Source organism: Eulemur rufifrons, chromosome 17 (assembly GCF_041146395.1).
Source record: "Eulemur rufifrons isolate Redbay chromosome 17, OSU_ERuf_1, whole genome shotgun sequence".
NCBI classification, from domain to species: Eukaryota; Metazoa; Chordata; class Mammalia; order Primates; family Lemuridae; genus Eulemur; species Eulemur rufifrons.
In genome coordinates, this window is record NC_090999.1 from 83,587,381 (window position 1) to 83,612,771 (window position 25,391).

The window sequence follows — 25,391 nt, forward strand, 5'->3', positions numbered from 1 at the left end:
TCAACTAAACATTCAGATTCACAGCACTGCCGTAGGCCACACTTAGACCAGGCTACTCAGAGTGACACAGTGCTTCTTTTACTTTTTATGTTTTCCTTTTTCTAAAATGAAACAGAGAGGGAAAAAAGGATGTGGATAGAAATGTGGGGAGGGAGGCACACTAACATGGTGTGAAGATAAGTGCATTTCTATCTACCTTTCTATTTTCAAGGAAATATGAAGTAAGAACACTGTCATACAGAAAGGACAGGAAAGGAGGTGTGGGTGATTTGTGGGAGGAGGAAGTGTGAAGTTATTTGGGAAAAGTATTTAAAGAGGACCTCAATTCTTATAAAAAATTATTTTCAGGAATTTTTTATTTAAGAGTTCTGGAGTATTACTTAGGATAGGTTAAGTGCAATAACAAATAGACTCCAAAATGCATAATAGTTGAAATACAATAGAAGTCTATCTCATGTTCATGTAACAGTATCAGACAGGAAAAGAGGGTGATGGCATGACTCTACACACAGTCAAGATGGAACTAACGCTTGTCTTCCAAAGTTATTGGGTCCTCTTTATTCCTTCTGGAACGGAAGAATGCAGATGAGAATTTTGTTTGAGTTACGCTTGGAAGTAGCAGCTATCACTGCAAATGACCACATCTAATTGCAAGCAAGGTTGAGAAATGTAGTCCAGCTATGTGCCCAGTATACTGAGAAGAGCATGGATTTTGTTATACAGCTATTGAGCATTTAGATTTTGAAAAGTTTTTATTGAATACATAAAAATATATATTATCTTACAATCAAAGGATGTATGGTAGGCAGTTATTAAGTTTCTAAATTTCAGAATATTATGGGGGTACAAATATTTTTGTTACCTGGATTGCTTTTGTACAGCTTGAGTCAAAGTATAAGTATGTCCATCACCCAGATAATGTACATTGTACTCATTAGGTATGATTTCACTCAGCCCCACCTCCCCCCTCCCACCTACATTATTTCCATTGCATTTTACTTCCATCTGTGCACATGAGTGCTGATTGGTTAGTTCCAATTTAATAGTGAGTACATGTGGTGCTTGTTTTTCCATTCTTGTGATACTTCATTTAGCAGAATGTTTCCAGTTCCATCCAGGTTGTTATAAAAGGTATTGATTCATCATTTTCTCTTATGACTGAGTAGTACTCCATGGTATACATATAATGCATTTTATTAATCCACTTATGAATTGATGAGCACTTGGGTTGATTTCACATCTTGGTGATTGTGAATTGTGCTGCAATAAACATTCGAGTGCAAGTATCTTATTTGAAATGCCTAATTCCTTAAAAATGTCTTGTCAATAAATGGTGTTTAAAAAAATTAGTAGCAATTATTTGAATAGCATCACATTAAGGGTTATGATGATATCATCTTAGTAGTGATTTATATGTATATAAAAATGTATACTGTTCTGTTACATAATAGGCCACTAGACTTTCCAAAACTGCCCATGGGTCAATTACCTTCATAGTAAATAAAGTATTTATCTTTTTTTTAAAGAGTAACTTATTTTTTTTATCTCTATGGCTTATTTTTATGGACAGTGACTTCTTTTAATTTAGGTATCACAGTATTTTACTCAATTCTACATGGCACCAAATTAACATGTTACAATTGATATGCCATGTTATGGGTTCAGAAGCAGCCAAATATGGAAGTAGATATATCCAATTTACTAAAATGCTTCTGTTACTCTACCTTATGTGGACTGAGCCTCCACACTGTTATCTTATATTTCTTTTTTTTTTTTTTTTTTTTTCCTGAGACAGAGTCTCACTCTGTTGCCCAGGCTAGAGTGAGTGCTGTGGCGTCAGCCTAGCTCACAGCAACCTCAAACTCCTGGGCTTAAGCAATCCTCCTGTCTCAGCCTCCCAAGTAGCTGGGACTACAGGCATGTGCCACCATGCCTGGCTAATTTTTTCTATATATATTTTTAGTTGACCAGATAATTTCTTTCTATTTTTAGTAGAGACTGGGTCTCACTCTTGCTCAGGCTGGTCTTGAACTCCTGACCTCGAGCAATCCTCCTGCCTCGGCCTCCCAGAGTGCTAGGATTACAGGCGTGAGCCACTACACCCGGCCTGTTATCTTACATTTCTTAATGGAACATGGGAGCTGCAGGAGAGCTGAAGAAATACTATTTTCATTTTAAAATATACTTTATGACACTAAAATATAATAATTAGGGGATAAATGCTTTTAGTTTATAATTAAGATTAAATGTTAAAATAGTTATTATTCATAATAATACTATATCATAAATGTATATTGTTCATAAGTGTGAATTGTTTTAATTTTACTATTAATATTGCCCCAGTGTTATATACATACATGAGATATCTTTTTGTTTTACTGATGGTGGTTTAGGCATATCCATTTTCTCTTCTGTTTAATAATGCAACTTCACAAAAAAGAGAAAAAGAAAAAAAGAGTAAACTCATCATTTGACAGCCTGTTTCCATTCATTCACATCTTTCTGTAACATTATCCTTTTGATCTATTGGGCTCCATCAGGAGATGAAAGTTTTCACGGTGCATGAGCCAAACTTGCATTGCTGTTTTTAAGTTACACAGGGATAAAAGGAAAATGCTCTCCCTACTATTTGATTATTTTTGCATATGTGTAACTTAGAAAGTGACTGTGAACACTGAAACTTTCCATCAGTCTCATTTGTAAAAAGGAAGCTTCTTATGGCTAATTTAGAAGAATAAACATACAAGTTCTAATGTTTGAAAAATTACTTCAAGGCCACTTCTGTAGCATTTGAAACATTTAAACTTGCCTTCATTACTGACAGCCTATCTATTGCTAAGGAGATTCACATGTGTTACACAATTATTTCACACCTATGTTGTGCTGAAATCTTTGGAAGCCAGTTCTTTTATTCTTCGCTTGGAGAAATGAACATGACCATACGACCGAAGTGACTCTCAATTTCAATAATACTGTTTTGCACAATGTATCAATGGGTCTGTAATCCCTCAACTTTAGAAATAAGGATGTAATTACAAAGGAAAACAAGTCTGTATATATTGTTCATACATACTTCCTATGCTTATTTAAAAAAAAAAAGTATACATTTTCTTAGACCCTAAAAACCATTAGGACATATATTTCTACCCAGAGGTCACAATACACAAAATGTTCACTTATCAATTTCAATTGAGGGGAAGGGGAAAATCTTGTGTTAATGTTGCATTAGCACGCCAAGCCCTATAAACACAAGAGCTAGTAAGATGTTTCTTTGCCAAATGATTCTTTTCAGAATTTAGTGCTAAACATAATACTATAGAATTAAAAGTAACCCTACAGACCATCTTATAAAAAAATCCCTCCTTTTATCAATGACTAAAGTAAAACAAAGTGAGATTCTAAATTGAAGGTGATAAGAATCATAGGCTTTAGTTCAGTGTAATAATCAAGATTACCCAATGCAAGGTGATATCTGATTTGCTATGTCTTGCTGGGTTTTTAATATCATGCCATGATAAGCATAGAATCTGAACATCATTTCTCTGAAATTGTGAGCAGGATGGCAAAAGATCTAGATGTCTGCTCATTTTCTTTTCTTTTTCTTTTTATTGGTGAGAGCTTCATGCTCATATATTATAGAAATTATATTTCTCCAAAACACCGCTCCCTCAAAATTTGATGCTATATAGATTTCTCTGTTCCTGCAAGGACCTTTCTTCTTCACTAAATGATCAATGATAAATGAACATGTCAAAGAAACTCTTAGAGATTATTTATGATTCAAGGTAATCTAGGCATATAACATCTAAAAAAACACACAAAAAAAATCTGCATTGTCTGTATCATACTTTTTTCTTTATGTATCAATTTTTCAAGCTTTTATCTAACTTTTTTTCCTCTTCTGGACACTGTTCTAGGCACTATGGATAGAATCATGAATGAGATTGGTAATATTCCTACCTTCATAGAGCTTAAAAACTACTAGTAGGTAATTCAAAGAAAACAACAAAAAAATGAATAAACAAGAAGATTACAAAAGTGATAATCCCGATGGAGAATATAGAACAACGTGATAGTGATTGGGAAGGGTCATATTCCATAAGATGATCAAGGAAGGACTCTTTAAGTAAGGGAATTCATAGGCAACCTAAATGACAAGAAGAATCTAACCATGAGAGATTTAGACCACTATAAACTGCTTGGATTTTCTGGCAGGGACCATTTGTATGTATTTTTCAGAATTTCATCAATTTTCATATCTTTCACTTAATTTTAGCATTTTTAAAAGGTATCACCAGAAAAGATTCTGTGATGAAGAGCATTATAATACTCACAAAGGCACACACACATACACTCTGAAAGGCTCAAACTGGATAGGCATACTTTCAACAATACATTCATTACTATTATAGAATGCTCTGAGATAAGTTGATTCCTGAAATACATGTAATTATATTATGTCATTAAATGTGAAATGTCTGCTTTGTCGAAGATTAGATGGCAATATGAGGATGGTTTTATATTTGGATTCTCAGTTCTGTTCCACTGGTCTGTGTCCCTGTTCTTCTGCCAATACCAAGCTGATTTAATAACCACAGCCTTGTAGTATAGTTTGAAGTCTGGTAAATTAATACCTCCCATTTTGTTCTTATTGCCTAAAATTGCTTTTGCTAAATGGGGTCTTCTCTGGTTCCATACAAAGTGTAAAATTATTTTTTCTGCATCTGTGAAAAATGATGTTGGTAATTTAATAGGGAATGCATTGAATCTGTAGATCAGTTTGGATAATATAGACATTTTAACAATGTTGATTCTTCCGATCCACAAGCATGGCATGGTTTTCCACCTGTTTATGTGCTCTGCAATTTCTTTCCTCAGTGTTTCATAGTTCTCCCTGTAGAGGTCTTTTACCTCCTTAGTTCAATATATTCCTAGGTACTTTATTTTCTTTGTTGCTATTGTGAAGGGTATTGAGTCTTTGATTTGGTTCTCAGTTTGACTGTTATTGGCATATAGGAATGCTCTGATTTGTGTGTATTGATTTTGTATCCTGAGACTTCACTGAATACATTTATCAATTCCAGGAGTCTCTTGGTTGAATCCTTGGGGTTTTCTGGATATAATATTTCGAATCAAAAGTGTAGTTTATTATATCTCAAACAGGAAGTAGTACAATGAATCAAAGTCTGTGCCTAAACTATTGACACAGTTTTGCCATCTAACGGTAGCTTGTTTATGCCAGCAGCAAAGAAGCCTGGAGAGTGAGTGGCAATGAAATTGTGAAAGGCATTTTCCACAGCTTGTTGAGAATTGAATAGTTTTCCTTGTAAGAAGTGGTGTAAAGCCTGGAAGAAGTGGTAGTCAGTTGATGCAAGGTTTGGTGAATACGACCGATGACAGAGAGTTTCCAAGTACAGATGCTGTAGTTTGAGCATCGTTCTTTGTGCAACATGTGGTCGAGTGTTGTCTTGAAAGAGGATTGGCCTGTCTCTCTTGACCAATCTTGGCTGCTTCATCACAAGTGTCCTCATCATTTTGTCCAATTGGTTGCAGTAGACATCCACTGTAATTGATTGACCAGTTTTCATGAAACCGTAGTGAATGAAACAGCGCTGGACCACCAAATAGACACCATTAGCTTTTTTGGATGAATATTCAGTTTTGGACTGTGTGTTGGCACTTCATCTTTATCCAACCATTGTGCCAAAGGCTTGCGATTGTCTAAAAGAATCCATTTTTCATCACAAATAATAATATGGTGTAGAAATGGTTCACCTTTATGTTGAGACAGCAAAGAAAGGCAAGGTTCGAGATGATTTCCCTTCTGATTCTCATTTAATTCACATGATACCCATCTATTCAGCTTCTTTGCCTTGCTGGTTTGGTTCAAATGGTCCAATATTTTTGGAATAGTAATGTTAAACCTTGATGCTAATTCATACATAGGTTGAGATGGATTCGCTTCCACTACAGCTTTTAGCTCACCATTTTCCACCTTGGTCTCAGGTTCCCCTTGTGGCTCATTTTCAGATTAAAAACACCAGAACATAACTTCTCAAATTGTCAATGCACTGTGTAGTCATTAGCCACATCCTTCCCAAACACTTTGTTGGTATTTCGAGCTGTCTGTGCTGCATTGGTTCCACAATGGAACTTATATTCAAAAATAACACAAATTTTTTACTTACCCGTGGTTTCACAAAAGTTGCCCTAAAAATTTTTAAAAAGATAATTACAATCTAAAACATGTGTTTGGAAGACTGAGGATATACCTTCACAATAAAAATAAAAAAAGAAGTGTCGAAGTGAAATGTCAGAGATAACAACTCTCAAATTTAGTACTTAAGGAAATCGGACATTTCATACTTAGTAACCTACAAGCTCAAACAAACCTCAAATCTTTAACAAGTCCCTGGTCTAAATAATCATTACCTAGACTTATTAGCCTTGGCTGAGGAAGAAAGTTCCTTACTTCAGCCCTCCTGCTATAATTTTAAGATTTCTCTCAGAGTCAAATTTACTGTGAACCCTCAAAACACAGAGTGGACTTTGAGTGAAAAGTAAAATACCTGGTTTGTATGTCAGCAGAGACATTAATTTGTGAGCTCCATGGTTCACACCCAATCATGCTTTTCTCTGCAAGGAATTATACTTGCTTTTGGAAAAATGGAATCCCAATACTAGCACCATGCAACTTATATCTGTAGAGTAGATCGGACACTTGGGGAATGCAATGACTTTCAGGCAACTCTTATGCCATGGGGCAAAGGCAGATTGAATATGCTTAGCATATGTTTAGCAATTGACTGATAGCATCCACTAATTGATATTCAAGTTGCTTGAGAGGTAATGCAAAGTTATATGGCTGCAATACCAAGAAGGAAAAATGTGTTTGACTACATCTGAATCATACATTCTCATTACTGTTGGAAAGAAGCATTTGCATTTGGCAGATCTTTTCAGTTACACACTATAAAAAAAAGAAAATATTTTGTTCATCCTGGCAGGAATAATATTTTCCCTTTTAGATTTATTTTTAAAATAATTTTCTGATTGAAAAGTCACACAGGTAAATCATTTTTTTAAAGAAATAATGACATTCTCGGGCCAGCAGACTTCAGTTTAAAATGCTAAACCAGGCACTGTCTGGAATATTCATTTCCAAACTTTATGCCAATAGGATCAAACCCTGGCATGCTCAACCTATATTTTAAAAGTAACATGCTTCTAAAATAGAACTGGCAAATCAAAGCTCCTTTAAATTTCTGACCTTTTCTCAGAGATATAACAATAAGCTTGAGGTTGATTTTATTGTTTAATATACAAAGCATCAACACTTGGCTGTATGGAAAAAGGTGACATTTAATTATTAAAAAGCCACAAAATTGTCCAGAAATTAAGTCTATAACTTAAATATATATTTGAGAGCTTCGAAATGTCACTTCAATGATACTAGTCAAAATTGCACTGTTTATTAACTTCACCCAGACATTCTCTTGCATGAGTTATTCACTATTCAATGTTGTGAGAGTTTTGGTTTCCTGATTACATCCCAAATTCCGTAGGGGTAAGGAAATGATCCTCTATTATATTTCTTCTATAGTCTCCATCGCTTTTTCATTCATTCAGTGTTTACTGAGTGCCTGCTACTTCCCAAGCAGCAATACTGAAGGTTGCAAATACAGTGTTACCTGTTCTTGAGATTTACTAATCATCAGGGAAATGCAAATTAAAACCACAATGAGATACCACCTTATCTCTGTCAGAATGGTCATTATTAAAAAGTCAAAAAGCAGTATGGATGCATAGAGAAAGGAACACTTAAACACTGTTGGTGGAACTGCAAATTAGTACAACATCTATGGAAAACAGCATGGAGATTCCTCAAAAAAATAAATGTAAAGTTACCCAATTCAATTCAGCAATCCTATTACCGGGTATCTACCTAAAGCAGAAGTCATTTTTATCAAAAAGACACTTCCACTTGAATGTTTATTGCAGCACAATTGACAATTTCAAAGTTGTGGAATCAACCAAAGTGCCCATCAATTCATAAGTGAATAAAGAAAATGTGGCATATGTATACCATATTCAGCCATTAAAAGGAATGAAATGATGTCATTTGTGGCAACTTGGATGGTACTGGAGATCATTTTCCTAAGTGAAGTATTTCAGGAATGAAAAAACAAACACCACGTGACCACATGTACTCTCTAATAATTGGGAGCTAAATAATGGGCACAAAGAGATGTAAAGGACATTGGAAACCAAGAAAGGGGGAGGGTGCAAAGGCGTAAGGAGTAGAAACTTACCTGTTGGGTACAATGAACACTATTCTGGTGATGGCACACTAAAAGCCCCGACTTAAGCATTATACAAGTTATCCATGTAATAAAAATATTTTTACTCCCCCTAATATTTTAAAATAAAAAAAGAGAATTGCTACCTAATTGAAAAGACAGCTATTAAAACAATTACAATATACTGGGGAAATGGTATACTATAGGCATGTAATGAATGTTCTGGGATAAGAAAGGGAACAACCACATTGGCTTGGTGAGTTAGGGAAATCTTCCCAGAGATCACTTTGGACTTGGCCTTGAAAACTGGGTAGAATTTAAACCAGAGCAAGAAGAGGAAGATCATTTTAGGCAATGGTGAAGGCCGAAAGGCCCCAAAAGTAGAGTATTCACATTAGTGCTTGCCCTATTTAGCTTTGGATGACAGAAAACACCTTCCCTAGAAATCTTGCAATAATTACATAATTTCTGTAAAAGTAATAAGAATATAATAGGGATGTAAATTCTTAGCAATATAATATAGCAGAAGTGTGTGGTTTAAGGCAAGTAATTTGGAGCCAGACTGCCTGGGTATGGATTCTAGCCTGAACACATGTATGCTATATGACTTCAGCAAGTTACTTAAGTGTTATAGGCTTCCATGCCCTGGCCTATAAATTAAGGATGATATTAGTAACTACCTCATAGAAATTATTGTTTAGATTAAATAATTCTTAAAAATTTCTTGGAAAAGTGACAGATATGTGAATAACATTCCATAAATATTACTTACAAATGTCTGAATTACTCACTTTTTAACAGCTTTATTGAATTGTAATTCATATACCACATAATTCACCCATTTAAAGTGTACAAATGAATCACTTTTAGTAAATTCATAAGTTGTGTAATAATCACCTCAATCTAATTTTAGAAAAGTTTTTTTCCCCTCAAAAAGTAATCTCATACCTATTAGAAGTCAATCTTTATTTCCATCCAACCAACTTCCATGTCTAAATAAACACTTATCTCCTTTCTGTCTCTATAAATTTTCTTACTCTGCCAATTTCATATAAATACAATCATAAAATGTGGTGGTTTGTGTCTGGCTTCTGTGACTTAGCATGTTTTCAAGGTTCATCCATGTCATAGCATGTATCAGAACCTTATTCCTTTTTGTGAATGAATAATACTCCATTGTATGAAGATGCCACATTGAATTCATTTATTTTTCAGTTGGTGAGCATTTTAGTTCTGCTTTTTGGCTGCTTTGAAAAAATGCTGCTGGGAGCATTTGTCATGAGCATGTATATGTTTTTGTGCAGATATATGTTATTTATCTTGGCTATAGACATGGGAGTGCAATTGCTAGGTCATAATGTAACTTTAATATGTTGAAAATTTACCAACTGTTTTCCAAAATATTAAATAGTTGCACAGTTTTACTTTTCCATGAGGAATGTATGTGAAGGTTCAAATTTAATCACATTCTCACCAATACTTTATTTATTTATTTAAATCCTTTTTCCATTTTTAAAATTGAGTTGCCTTTTTATTATTAAATTATTAGTCTTGTTAAAGTATTATTAATACAACTGTTTATTAGATAAATGATTGCAAATATTTTTTCTCATTTAGCAGGTTGTCTTTTGATGGTATTATATACAACACAAATAATTTTAGTGTTGATGATGTCTAATTTATCTATTTTTTCTTTAGTCACTTGTAAGTTTGATGTTGTACCTAAAAACCATTACCTAAGTCAAGTTCACAAAGATCTACATTCATATTTTCTTCCAAGAATTTTATAGTTTTAGCTCTTATATTTATGTCCATGACCTATTTTGTGCTATTTTTATGTATTTTTATAGTTTTCTGTAAGTTCTATGCCTCCTTGTTAAATTTATACCTATTTACTTTTTTTTTTTTTTTTTTTTTGAGGCCGAGACCCACTCTGTCACCTTGGCTAGACTGCCGTGGCATCAGCCTAGCTCACAGCAACCTCAAACTCCTGGGCTTGAGCAATCTTTCTGCCTCAGCTTCCCAAGTAGCTGGAACTACAGGCATGCACGACTATGCCCAGCTAATTTTTTCTGTATATTTTTAGTTGTCCAGCTAATTTCTTTCTATTTTTTTTTTTTTTTTAGTAGAGACAGGGTCTCGCTCTTGCTCAGGCTGGTTTCGAACTCCTCAGCTCAAACGATCCGCCCACCTTGGCCTCCCAGAGTGCTAGGATTACAGGCATGAGCCACCGCGCCTGGCCCCTATTTACTTTTTAATGCTATTGTTAGTGGAATTATTTTCATAATTTTATTTTATTTTTCATGAATTATGCATTGCTAAGATATAGAAATACAATTGATTTTTGTGTGTTGATCTATGTATTACGAACTTGCGAAACTCATTTATTAGTTCTAATAGTTTTTAGTGAATTCCTTAGAATTTTTTCATATACAAGATCATATCATCTACAAATACAAATAGCTTTAATCCCACCTTTTAAATCTAGATGCATTTTTATTTCTGTTTCTTGCTTAATTGCCCTGGCTAGGCTTTCCAGTTCAATGTAGAATAAAAGTTGTAAGAGCAGATTTCCTTGTCTTGTTCTTCATCCTAGGGGGAAACAATCAGGCTATCACCCATTTTATATGATACTAGTTGTATATTTTTCCTGGATGATCTTAATCAAGTTAAAGAAGTTCCCCCTATTTGTAACTGTTGGGAGGTTTTTTGTTTGTTTTTTTTTTTTGGTCATAAAATGGTATTGGATTCTGTTAAGTTTTTTTTCTGCATTGACTGAATGCTCATATGTGTTTGAGTTCATTTTGTCTTTTATGCTATTTACACGGTGTATTACAGTACTTAATTTTTGGATTTTAAACCAACCTTGCATTCGTAGGATACATCTCACTTGACCCCTAATGTATATTCATTTCTATATGTTACTGGATTCTGTATGCTAGTACTTTGTTGAGGATTTTTATTTCTAGATTTACAAGGAATATTAATCTTTAGTTTTATTTTTTTGTCTTTGCTTGGTTTGAGCATTAGGGTAATAGTGGTCTCATAGGATGAGTTGGGAAGTGTTTTTACTTCTCCTATTGTTGGATTACAGTTTTTAAAAATTAATAGATCTTTCGCCAGAAGAGTTATAGATTTACAGAAAAATTGATTGGAAAACACAAGGAGTTCCCACATATCTCTCACCTTCTTTGAACATTCTTTCCATGGATATTAAGATCTTGCCTTAGTGTGGTACATTCATTACAATTATTGAACCAATTTTGATGTGTTATTACTAGCTCAAGTCCACACTTAACAACAGGGTTCACTCTTTGCATTGTGCATTCTGTGGGTTTTGGCAAATGTACAAGGACATATGCCCATCATTACTGTATCATGCAGAATTTGTTTCACTGCCTTAAAATTCCCCTGTTCTTTACCTATTTGTCCTTTCCTCCCCATCTCTAAAACCCTGACAACCACTGACCTTTTTTCTGTCGCCTTAGTTTTTCTTTTTCAAGAATGTGATATACTTGGACTCATACAGTAGGTAGTTTTCTCAGATTGGCTTCTTTCACTTAGGAACTTGCTTTTAAGATTCCTCCATGGTTTTTCATGTCTTGATAGCTTATTTCTTTTTATTGCTGAACAGCAGAAGGGCTTGTTATCCACTTCTGACAATCATGAATAAAGCTGCTATAAACATTCATGTACACATTTTGTGTGGCCATAACTTTTCAGTTCACTTGGGTGTATATCAAGAAGCACAATTGTTAGATCATATGATAAGAGCATGTTTAGTTTTGTAAGAAACTGCCAAACTGTTTTCCAGAGTGACTATACCATTTTGTATGCCTACCTGGAATGAATGAATACTTCATTTCTGTTCTTCCATATCCTCACCAGCATTTGGTGGTGTCAGTGTTTTGTATTTTAGGCATTCTAATAAGTATGTAATTGTTCTTTTAATTTGCAGTTCTCTAACAACATAAGATGTTAAGCATCTTTTTATTTGCTTATTCACCATCTTTATATCTTCTTTGATAAGGTGTATGTTCAGATTTTTCCATTTTTTTAAATTGGGTTGTCTGAATTTTTTAAATTTTATTTTTAAGAGTTCTTTGGATATTTTGGATACTGGTCCTTTATCACATGTTTTTGCAAATATTTTCTCCCACTGTGTATCTTGTCTTTTAATTCTCTTAAGAGTGCCTTTCACACACTGAAGTTTTTAATTTTAATGCAGTCTAACATCAATTTTTTTTCTTTTATGTATGTGTTTTTGGTATTGTAGCTAAAAAAACTCATTGCAAATCTGAAGGTTGCCTAGATTTTCTTATAAATAATCTTTTATAAATTTTATAGTTTTGCATTTTATATATATGTCTGTGATCCTTTTTGAGTTATTTTTTGTGAAAGGTATCAGGTAAGTGTCTAGATTCTTTTTTCTCATATTTTTTTTGGCACATGAATATCAAATTTTTCCAGCAACTGTTCTTTCTTCATTGAAATATCTTTGATTCTTCTTCAAAGATCAGTTGACAATATATGTAGGAGTAGGTCTATTTCTGAGCTTTCTATTTTCTTTCACTGATTTATTTTTTTTCTAATGGTATTATTTTATATATTATGTTGTGTTGGTATTGGTAAGATACCATTTATTTACTGTGTCTTTATAGTTATTAATAGTTTTGAATTTAGGTAATGCCAATTCGCTAATTTTTTTTTTATCAGTATTGTCTTGACCATTCTGGATCTTTTGTTTTTCCCTGTAAACTTTAGAATCAGTTTGTTGATATCCACACCATAACTCACTGAGAGTGGGATTGTGTTTAATCTATATATCAACTAGGGGAGAACTGATTGACATCTTAACAATATTGAGCCTTATTATACATGATCACAGAATGTCTCGTCATTTGTTTAAATCTTTCTGTTTTCTTTTTAATTATTATGGGCACATAATAGTTCTATGTTTTTATAGGTTATATGTGATATTTTGATACAGGCATACAATATGAATTAATCAAATCAGGGTAATTGGGGTATGCCATCACCTCAGGCATTTCTTTGTGTTAGGAACATTCCAATTCTACTCATTTAGTTATTTTAAAGTATATCCCAAATTATTGTTGAGTAGTCACTTTGTTTTGCTATTAAACATTATTCATTTTATCTATCTATCTATATTTTTGCACCCATTAACCATCCTCACTTTATCTCCCCTTCCCTGCTACCCTTCTCAGCCTCTGGTAAGTGTCATTTTACTCTCTGTCTCCATTAGATCAAATGTTTTTAATATTTAGCTCTCATATATGAGCAAGAACATGAGAGATTTGTCTTTCTATGTTTGGCTTATTTCGCCTATTCCATCCATGTTGTTGCAAATGGCAGGATTTCATTCTTTTCTATGACTATATAACATTTCATTATGTATATGGACCATAATTTCTTTATCCATTCATCCACTGATGGACAAGTAGGTTGATTCCAAATGTTGGCTATTATGAATAGTGCTGCAACAAATATGGGAGTACAGATATCTTTTCAATATACTGAATTCTCCTCCTTTGGCTATATACCCAGCAGTAGGATTGCAAGGTGATATTGTAGTTTTTATTTAATTTTTTGAGGAAAATCCATGCTGTTTTCTGTAGTGGTTTCATTCATTTACTTTACCATCAACAGTGTATGAGGGTTCCCCTTTCCCCACCTCCTCACTAGCCTTTGTTATTGTCTGCTTTTGATAAAAGCCAATTGAACTGGGGTGAGATTATATCTCATTGTAGTTTTGATTTGCATTTCTCTAATGATGTTGAGTATTTCCTCATAAAACTGTTTGTCATTTGTATGTCTTCTTTTGAGATGTCTATTCAGATCATTTCCCATCTTTTAATCAGATTATTTGATTTTTTCCTATTGAATTATTGGAGCTACTTATATATTCTAATTATTAATCCCTTGTCAGATGGGTAATTTGCAAATATCTTCTTCGATTCTGTGGGTTGTCTCTTCACTTTGTTGATTGTTTTCTTTGCTGTGTAGAAGCTGTTTAGCTTGATATGATTCCGTTTGCACAAATTTGCTTTGGGGGTATTACTCAAGAAATCCTTGCTGATACCAATGTCCGGAAGCATTTCCCCAATGTTCAGAAGCATTTCCCCAATGTTGTCTTTTAGTAGTTTCATAGTTTTTAGGTCTTATATTTAAGTCTTTCATTCATTTTGATTTTATTTTTGTATATGGTGAGAGATAAGGGTCTAGTTTCATTCTTCTGCATATAGATATACAGTTTTCCCAGCACCATTCATTTAAGAGATTGTCCTTTCCCCACTGTATGTTCTTGGCATCTTTTGTCAAAGGTAAGTTCAGTATGGATGTGTGGATAGCTACAAATAAAATAAAATACCAAAGAATAAAGTTAACCAAAGAAGTGAAATACCTCCATAATGAAAATTATAGATTTTCATTGACTAAAGAAATTGAAGAGAACACTAAAAAATGGAAAAATATTCCATGCTCATGGAATGGAAGAATCAATATTGTTAAAATGTTCATAACACCCAAAGCAATCTACAGATTTTATGCAATCCCCATCAAAAAACCAAAGACTTTCTTCACAGAAACAGAAAAAAATAATCCTAAAATTTATATGGAACCACTAAAGACCCAGAATAGCCAAAGCCATCCTGAGCAAAAAGAACAAAACTGGAGGAATCACATTATGTGACTCCAAATTATACTACAGAGCTATAGTAATCAAAATAGCATGATACTGCCCAAAAAACAGACATATAGACCAATGGAACACAGTAGAGAACACAGAAATAAATCCATGCATCTATGGTGAACTTATCTTTTAAAATTTTCTTAATTAGAGTATTAACTTTGACTTTCCATAAAATTGTGAATAGGATTGATAAGAGGTGACAACTTTGTCTTGTTCTCAATCATAGGCAGAAAGCATTTAATTTCTCATAATTTAGTATGATGTTAGTTGTAGTATTTTAGAAAATATTCACCAAGTAGAAGGAGTCCCCCTCCATTTCTAGTTTTCTGAGAATATTGACAAAAGGGTGTTGCATTTTGTTAAATGATTTTTCTTTTTATTGATATTATCATATAGTCATCTTTGTTAGCTTGTTGATGTGATGGATTATAATAATTGATATTCAAATGTTGAACCAGCCTTGCAAATCTGGAATAAATCCTGGCTAGTGTTATTCCATAATTTTTTTATACATTGGTGGGTTCAATGTAGTAATTTTGTGTGTGTGTGACTTTGCTTTAATGTATGTAATATCTGTTAAGGATTTTTGTATCACTGTTCATAAGATATATTTGTCTATAATTTTGATTTCTTGTAATATCTTTATCTGGTTTGGGTAATAAACTAATGCTGTTTTCATAAAATAAATTCTTCTATTTTCTGGAAGAGATCACAGAGATTTGGTACTATTTATTCCTTAAATATTGGGAAGATTCACCAATGAAAGCATCTGAGCTTGGTGCTTACTTTTGTGGAAGGTTATCAATTATTATTCAATTTCCATAATAGATATAGGCTACTTAGATAATCTCTCCTTGTATGAGTTCGCAGTTTATCGCTTTCAAGGAATGGGTTAATTTTATCTAGGTTATCAAATTTGTGTGAATAGAGTTGTTTATAATCCTTTATATCTTATAAATATCCATGGGATCTGGAGTGATGACCCTTCTTTCATTTCTGATATTAGTAATGTATGTCTTTTCTTTTCTTTTTTTTTTTTTAACCTTTTACTTTTTTACTTTTTTAATTAGCATGACTAGAGGTTTATCAACTTTGTTGAACTTTTCAGAAAAGCATCTTTGGTCTTGCTAATTTTCTTTTGATTTCCTGCTTGAAATTTTATTGATTTTTCCCTCCTTTATTATTTCTGTCTTTTTCTTCTTGTGGTCTTACATTGCTCTTCTTCTTTAGTTTCCTGAGGTGGAAATTTAGATTATCAATTTTAGATCTTTCTTCTTTTCTCATATTTTAATTCAGTGCTATAAATTTCCCCCAAGCACTGTTTTGCTACATCTCACAACTTTTGATATGTTGTATTTTCATTTCATTTGTTCAAAATATTTCAATCATGTGTTATTTGGCAGTTTTTTTTTTTTGATCTCCAAATATTTGGAAAATTTTCAGTTATCTTTATTTTGCTAATTTTTACTTGATAATGTATGTTTTATGACCCAATGTGTGGTTTATATTACTAAATGTTCCACACAAGCTTGAGAAGAACCTGTATTCCACTTTTATTGAATGAAGAAATTTATAAATGCCAGCTAGACCCAGTTGACTGATGATGTTGTTCTATTGATTAGAAAATTAATTAATTACAGATCTTAACATATTAGCCATCATAGCTGTAAGTGCCAGAGGCTTCAAATTTTTTGTGTTATTGCTTATTAGTTTCCTCCTTCCTTTTCTTTGGATTTCCCTAGGTACACTTTCCTAAGTAGAGACTGTATCTTACAGCTCTCTTAGTTGTAATCCACTGTTAGTTTAAGACTTTCACTAGATAAATTTATAACAATTTGGACAGGTAGTGGACAAATTTTCTTTTTTGAGTGATATGTGAAGGTGGGAAATGTTCTGCAAAACAATAATATATAAACTAGGCCACTTGATAGCTGTCTAAACAACTTAAGAGTGCACAAGCACTTTTGATGCAGCACTAGGCAATTTATAAGCTTTTATTTATAAAGGAATTGCTGAAAGTTAATGTAGAAGGCTTTCATATCTATTCATTTAAGCAAGTCCTTTAGGACCATTAAAATGCAACAGATGAGTTCTATTTACTGTACTGTTTTAAAGAATGTGCAGTTGAAACACACAGCTTCATTCATGACCCCAAAATTCAAAGCAAGGCATAATTCTGTAAAGACCTTTGAATTCTATGTAATTCTCACACCTTGATCTCATGAATTAGTACCTCTCCCATATGTATTTTGCTTTGGTTACATTATGTCTTTTTTAATTCTCAAATTCTTTTTCATACCTCAATACGTTGTCTTCTCCTTTTCACATTTTATCCCTTCTTTCTAGATCACCCTCCCTTCAATATTTCTTTGAATTGGAATTTTTAAGATGAGCAGGACTGGTAAGAAATTCCTCTTCTGGGAATCTTCGTGTACTCCTCTCAGCAGACAGAAGCTTTTTTTTCTTACTTGCTATTTCTGTGCAACACAATTATGTGCATGAAACAAAGGGTTTTGGCATATTTGTATTGTGATGTGACATTTTTGATAGCTCTGAATCCTGTGTGACGTGATACAGTAGTGTCCATTAGCTTTCAAAGGGCTGAAGTTAATAAAAGTGACACAGATCCCCTTCACAAAAGCAGCAACTGAATACTTCTTTATTTCTCCCAAATGGACCTCCTAACGGGGATCCTATCAGAGCTGTGAGAGAATTCCTATGTAGGAATTTGGTCAGCCTTTCTGACATGCACTTAAAAATTAAGACGGATGATGCTCAAATCTTCCTGCTGAATGGTAACAGCAACCTCCTGCAAACTTCTCCAGAGCCTATGGCAGTCAGCAGAAACATTCTGCCCTATGAGCTATCAACAGTGTGTTATCTTCTAAAGTCAAATCTCCAGAAGATAGAGTCACACCTATTTCTCTTATGCAAACTATATCACAAGTAACAACACTAAAACTTATTCATATATGCCCAATGTTCACATTATTAATGTGAGTTTAGGAACCCTGGAGGAAAGAGTTTTGTCATTTAACTTGGATGTGTTTTCTATTACTTTGCAAGAATTTTAAGGTTGCTTGCTGAAAATTCCTGTCTGGGAATCATTTCCTAGTTCTTGAATAGCAAATGATACATATTCTGGATAAATTAAAGTTTGAAAGATGCTTCTTACATATATTTTTTTCTTTATTAGTGCCAAGTTCTTCTAAACCAACTATTCTGAAATATGGATGACTTCACATATCAAATGACTGATGTGATCATCAACATAAACAATGGAGTCTCCATATGTTCTAAACCTCTAGGAAGCTGTACAGATTGGTGCTGGAAAGTGCTGCTTGGCTATTTTCTGTTTGCATACCCTGTGCAGAGTCTATATTGAATTTTCAGAAAAGAAATAAATTAGATACACTTTTTAGGCCTATCTAATTTCAAATAAAGCCCTCAATATAGTGATGAGTCTACATGTGAGTAGACTCTACATGTAGGACACTACATGTCCTCACACAAAATCAACTTTAACAATAATACAATAAAGAAAAGTTTTATAATAAGTCTTTTTGAGTATAGGCTTAAGCTCTAATTAAGATGCTGTCTATAAAGGGAAGCCTGGCATTGGAAAACTTGAATAGTTGACTTTTCTTTTGCTTACTGAAGCTCACATGGGTCTTTCTAACCTCATTAATGCATCCAATTTGGAGGCAAGGGTATCTTTGGAAAATGTACAACTTTTTCATCCTTAAAACATAGTATTACATATTTTATTTTTCAGGTTTTTGGATAAGTGAAAAATAAGTAACCTGGATAATTAGAAGTATAGATCTGTAACATGATATACTGGTATGTGTATTTCAGCTAATTTTCAGACTAACTTTATAGGATAAGAAAATTTCAATCATTTGGGGGACACTTACCCTATCACCATTTAAGCGTATATTAGTAAGGTCAACATGAAGGTTGAAGAAGTCCTATTGAGTACTTATTAAGGGCTTCTTCAGAGAGAGTTGTTAGTATGTGCATGTCTGTACACAAACACACATACATATATACACATGTGAAGGAAGGGTGCTTCTTCATCACATAAAGTCAAAATAAGGACTTAGAACATTTGTATGTCCTCCTGAAATTGTTTGAATGCATATAGGGTTGTACCTAATACCTTTTGGGATCTAGGGGTGAAAGGCTGTGGATGGTTAGACCAACCTGGGGTGGGCTTGAGTATAGGGATTTAGCAAGAAGAGACAGTCTTACAATGGGAGCACTGACATCAGGGCAAAGTATGTGGTTCTGATGGATAAGATGTCAATCTTGTGGAAAGGAGCCATGATGGTTTTAGTCTGTAGCCATAAATTTCTTTGATATTTTTCTCTAATCAAAAAGTGTGATCTATGTCCCCTCCCCTTGAATTTGAGTGGTTTATGACTCCTTTGATCAAAGAAGTTTGGCAGAACTGAAGCTGTATGACTTTCAAGGCCAGGTTATAAATGCAATGCAGCTATCTTCAAGGACCAGCTATCTTCAGGGACCTTTAATTTTTATGGATCCCTGAAGTCCAAACAATTGCTAAGTTTTCAAGCCACATGGGGGAGCCACATGTAGACATGCCTTTCAAGAGTCACAGCTGAGCACTGAGCAGATAGCCAGTCATGAGAGTGAGACATCTTGGAAATCAAGCCCAGTTGAGCCTTCAGATGACTGCAGCCCCAGCCAACATGCGCCCACAGTCACATGAGAAACCCAAGTGAAAACAGCCTGGCTGAGCCCTTCCCAAATTCCTGCTCCATAAAGCATGAGCAAAATAAAATGGTTGTTTTAGACATCTCAGTTTTGAAGTAATTTATTATGGAACAATAAAAACCAGAACAGGAGCCACCCACTAATTGAAAACTCAAAAGAAAAGTTTTAAAATGAAGGACAGTTTGGAGTTTTGATATTATACTGGACTGGAATTTTTGTTATTTCAAAAATAGAGACCATTACTATATTATTTGAGGAAGTCAAAAAAAGCAATGTGATTTCCTTCTGGGAGGAAAGGTATAAACCCATAGAACTGAGTAAAAATAGCAGTTGTAAAAAATAATTATGTTGTTTCCTTCCAGCATCATTCTCACTCTAGCTTAGTCAGTAAATCAGGTTCAAGTATACATAGAACACCAACAGTTCCATCATCATTATTACCATTACAAGAAATTAATGTGAACTAGAAAATTTGTCAAAGGCTTCTACTAAAAATATTTATTTTGGCAGACATATAGGAGGCATCTTCACATTCCCTCGTTACCCATTTTAGTGATTAGTTAGGTATCATTAGGTTAATCATAGATGATTCAATAAAAGACAAATTCTTTTGAAAGGGATGTCATAGTCTAGGAAGCTAGACTTAGCCTCAGAAAATAGTAGAGGAAGAGAATGGAGATAATCAAAAAAAAAGAAAAAAACACAAAAGATAATGATTCTGAATTTTTCCAATTCTACTCATGTGCTGAAATTATCTTATACTTGAATTATCTTCTGTTTCTTTTTATGTGAGACCGACCTTCCTCCCTAAACTACAAGTGCAGCTTAAGATTCCATTATGACTGACACACAGTGGTGGAGTCTTATTAGCCATGATTTACTGCTAGTATTCTTTCAAAACATTTTATTTTATTTTTTTTTTATTTTATTTTATTTTATTTTTTTTTTCAATTTAGTTTTACAGAATCAAAGAGTCTAACAGTATATCTTGTTAGATACAGTATGTCCTCATAATGTATACATTATTTCTTGTACAATGATATGAAATAATATGGGAAATATTCATGATAAATTATTAAGTGAACAGTGCAAGTTAAAAACAATAGTTTCATTTTTTTTTCCCCACCCCCCCTTTCCCGAGTCAGCACCTTCAAGTGTTACCACTCCCCAAACAGTGCGCAATGCACTCATTGTGTAGGCATATCCCCATCCCCTCCCCCACCCCCCACCTCAGTCTGATGTCCAATTGGTGTCGCTCCCAGATTTGTATTTAGGTGATGATCAGGGAAACCAATTTTCTGGTGAGTACATGTGATGCTTGTTTTTCCATTCTTGGGATACTTCACTTAATATAATGGGTTCCAACTCTCTCCAGGAGAACCATAGAGATGTCGTATCTTCATCATTCCTTATAGCTGAGTAATATTCCATGGTATACATATACCACAGTTTACTAATCCAATCATGTATTGATGGGCATTTGGGTTGTTTCCACATCTTTGCTATTGTGAATTGTGCTGCTATAAACATTTGGGTACACGTGCCTTTGTTACAGAATGACCTTTTTTCTTTTGGGTATATGCCCAGTAATGGGATTGCTGGGTCAAATGGCAGGTCTACTTGAATCTGTTTAAGATACCTCCATAATGCTTTCCACAGGGGTTGCACTAGTTTGCAGTCCCACCAGCAGTGTATTAGTGTTCCTGTCTCTCCACACCCATGCCAACATGTGTTGTTTTGGGTTTTTTTGATAAAGGCCATTCTCACTGGGGTTAAGTGATATCTCATTGTGGTTTTGATTTGCATTTCCCTGATGATTAGAGATGTTGAACACTTTTTCATATGTTTGTTAGCCATTTTTATATCTTCTTTTGAAAAATTTCTATTCATGTCCTTTGCCCACTTTTTGATAGGGTTGCTTGATTTTTTCTTGCTGATTTTCCTGAGTTCTAAATAGATTCTTGTTATCAGTCCTTTATCTGATGTGTAGTATGCAAAAATTTTTTCCCATTCTGTAGGTGATCTGTTTATTCTCTGGACTGTTTCTTTGGCTGTGCAGAAGCTTTTTAGTTTAATCATGTCCCATTCATTTATTTTTGTTTTTTTTTTTTGTTTGTTTGTTTTTTTGTTTGTTTGTTTTTTTTGAGACAGAGTCTCACTCTGTTGCCCAGGCTAGAGTGAGTGCCGTGGCGTCAGCCTAGCTCACAGCAACCTCAAACTCCTGAGCTCAGGCGATCCTACTGCCTCAGCCTCCCGAGTAGCTGGGACTACAGGCATGCACCACCATGCCCGGCTAATTTTTTTTCTATATATATTTTTAGCTGTCCATATAATTTCTTTCTATTTTTAGTAGAGATGGGGTCTCGCTCTTGCTCAGGCTGGTCTCGAACTCCTGAGCTCAAACGATCCGCCCACCTCGGCCTCCCAGAGTGCTAGGATTACAGGCGTGAGCCACCGCGCCCGGCCCCATTCATTTATTTTTGTTGCTGCTGTGATTGCCTTGGGGGTCTTCTTCATAAATTCTCTGCCTAGGCCAATGTCTGTAAGAGTCTTTCCTACATTTTCTTCTAGAATTCTGATTGTATCACGCCTAAGGTTTAAGTCTGTTATCCACCGTGATTTGATTTTTGTGAGAGGTGAAAGCTGTGGGTCCTGTTTCAGTCTTCTGCAAGTGGCTAACCAATTCTCCCAGCACCATTTGTTGAATAGGGATTCTTGTCCCCGGAGTATATTCTTTCCCGCTTTGTCAAAAATTAGGTGACTATATGAGGATGGTTCTATATTTGGATTTTCTGTTGTGTTCCACTGGTCTGTGTCCCTGCACTTGTGCCAATACCAGGCTGTTTTAAGAACCACGGCCTTGTAGTATAGTTTGAGGTCTGGCAAATTAATACCTCCCATTTTGTTTTTATTGCTTAAAATTGCTTTTGCTATACGGGGTCTTCTTTGATTCCATACAAATTGTATAATTATTTTCTCTATGTCTGTAAAGAATGATGTTGGTAATTTAATAGGGATTGCATTGAATTTGTAGATCACTTTGGGTAGTATAGACATTTTAACAATGTTGATTCTTCCGATCCACGAGCATGGTATATTTTTCCATCTATTTGCAAGTTCTGCTATTTCTTTTCTCAGTGTTTCATAGTTTTCCTTATAGAGGTCCTTTACCTCTTTAGTTAGATATATACCTAGATATTTTATTTTCTTTGTTGCTATTTTGAAGGGTATTGAGTCTTTAATTTGGTTTTCTGATTGACTGTTATTGGCATATATAAATGCCTCTGATTTGTGTATATTAATTTTGTAGCCTGAGACTTTGCTGTATTCGTTAATCAATTCCAGGAGTCTCTTGGTTGAATCCTGGGGGTTTTCCAGATATAACATCATATCATCAGCAAAAAGTGAGAGTTTGATCTCTTCCTTCCCTATTTGGACTCCCTTGATTCTGCTCTCTTGCCTGATAGCTCTCGCAAGGACTTCCAATACTATGTTGAAAAGTAATGGAGACAATGGGCAGCCCTGTCTGGTTCCAGTTCTAAGTGGGAGTGCTTTCAGTTTTTCCCCATTCAGTATGATGTTGGCTGTGGGTTTGTCATATATGGCTTGTATCATTTTTAGGTAGGTTCCATCAATGCCTATTTTGTTAAGCGTTTTTATCATAAAAGGGTGTTGAATTTTGTCAAATGCTTTTTCTGCATCTAATGAGAGTATCATATGGTTTTTGTTTTTGCTTCTATTTATGTGGTGAATTACATTTATAGATTTACGTATGTTGAACCACCCCTGCATCTCGGGGATGAAGCCCACTTGGTCGTGGTGGATTACTTTTTTGATAAGTACTTGGATTCGATTTGCTAGTATTTTATTGAAAATTTTTGCATCTATATTCATGAGGGAAATTGGTCTGTAGTTCTCTATTTTTGTTGAGTCCTTTCCAGGCTTTGGTATTAATGTTATATTGGCTTGGTAGAACGTGTTGGGGAGAACTCCATCCTTCTCAATATTGGAGAATAGTTTATGTAGGATGGGCACCAGTTCTTCTTTGTATGCATGGTAAAATTCAGGTGTGAACCCATCTGGACCAGGGCTTTTCTTTTTGGGAAGGTTTTTTATTGCTGTTTCGATTTCAGTTCTTGATATTGGTCTGTTCAGGTACTCTATTTCTTCCTGGTTGAGCCTGGGAAGACTATGTGTTTCTAAAAATTTGTCCATTTCCTCCACGTTCTCCAGTTTGTGTGCATAAAGATTTTTGCAGAATTCATAGATGATATCTTGTATCTCTGTAGCATCGGTTGTGATTTCTCCTTTCATGTTCCTAATGGAGGTTATTAGAGATTTTACTTTTGTGCTCTTGGTTAGTCTAGCCAGAGGTGTGTCTATTTTGTTTATCTTTTCAAAGAACCAACTTTTTGTTTTATTAATTTCCCTTATAGTTTCTTTGTTGTCCTTTTCATTTAGTTCTGATTTGATCTTAGTAATTTCTCGCCTTCTGCTGGGTTTGGGATCGTTCTGTTCTTCTTTCTCCAGCTCTTTGAGTCTATTCGTTAGGTTGTCTATTTGCATGTTTTCTGTCTTTTTGATATAGGCATTTATGGATATGAATTTTTCTCTCAGGACTGCTTTAGCTGCATCCCATAGATTTTGATAAGTTGTATCTCCATTGTCATTTAATTCAAAGAAATTTTTGATTTCCATCTTGATTTCTTCTTTTATAGAATAATTATTCAGGAGAAGGTTATTTAGCTTCCATGACTTTGAGTAAGAGTGAGGGTTTCTGTTTGTGATCATTGTTACTTTTATTCCGCTGTGATCTGAGAAGATGCATGGTATAATTTCTATTTTTTTGAATTTTTGAAGACATGATTTATGTCCTAGGACATGGTCAATCTTAGAGAATGTCCCGTGAGCTGATGAGAAGAATGTATATTCTGTGGACTTTGGGTAGAATGTCCTATAGATGTCAGCCATGCCCATTTGTTCTAGCATTCTATTGAGGTCCATTATGTCTTTGTTTATTTTCTGTTTAGAGGATCTGTCCTGTACTGTCAGTGGGGTGTTAAAGTCTCCAGCTATTACAGTATTATTATCTATCATCTGGTTCAGATCTAGTAGGGTTTGCTTTATGAATCTAGGTGCACCTAGGTTGGGTGCATATATATTGAGTATAGTCATGGCTTCTTGTTGAATTGTGCCCTTGACCAGTATGTAGTAGCCATTTTTGTCTTTTATTATTTTTGTTGGTTTGAAAGCTAAGTTATTGGAAATTAAGATTGCCACACCAGCTTTCTTTTCGTTACCGTTTGCTTGAAATACCGATTTCCATCCTTTTACTTTCAGTCTAAATGCATCTTTGCTCATTAGGTGGGTTTCTTGGAGACAGCAGATACTTGGCTTGTGCTTTTTTATCCATTGGGACAGTCTATGTCTCTTGAGCGGGGAATTCAAGCCATTCACATTTATTGAGAAAACTGATAAGTGAGACGGTTTTTTGTTCAGCTTGTTGGGTAGAACTTCATTGCAATGTTTTCTCTCCTGAGCCATTGTGGTATCTGGAATTTGATCTTTAGCTCTTGAGTAGTTTTACATTCGTGGATCTTTCTTGTGCTGGTCCGTGTGTAACTCTCTTTTGAGTACTT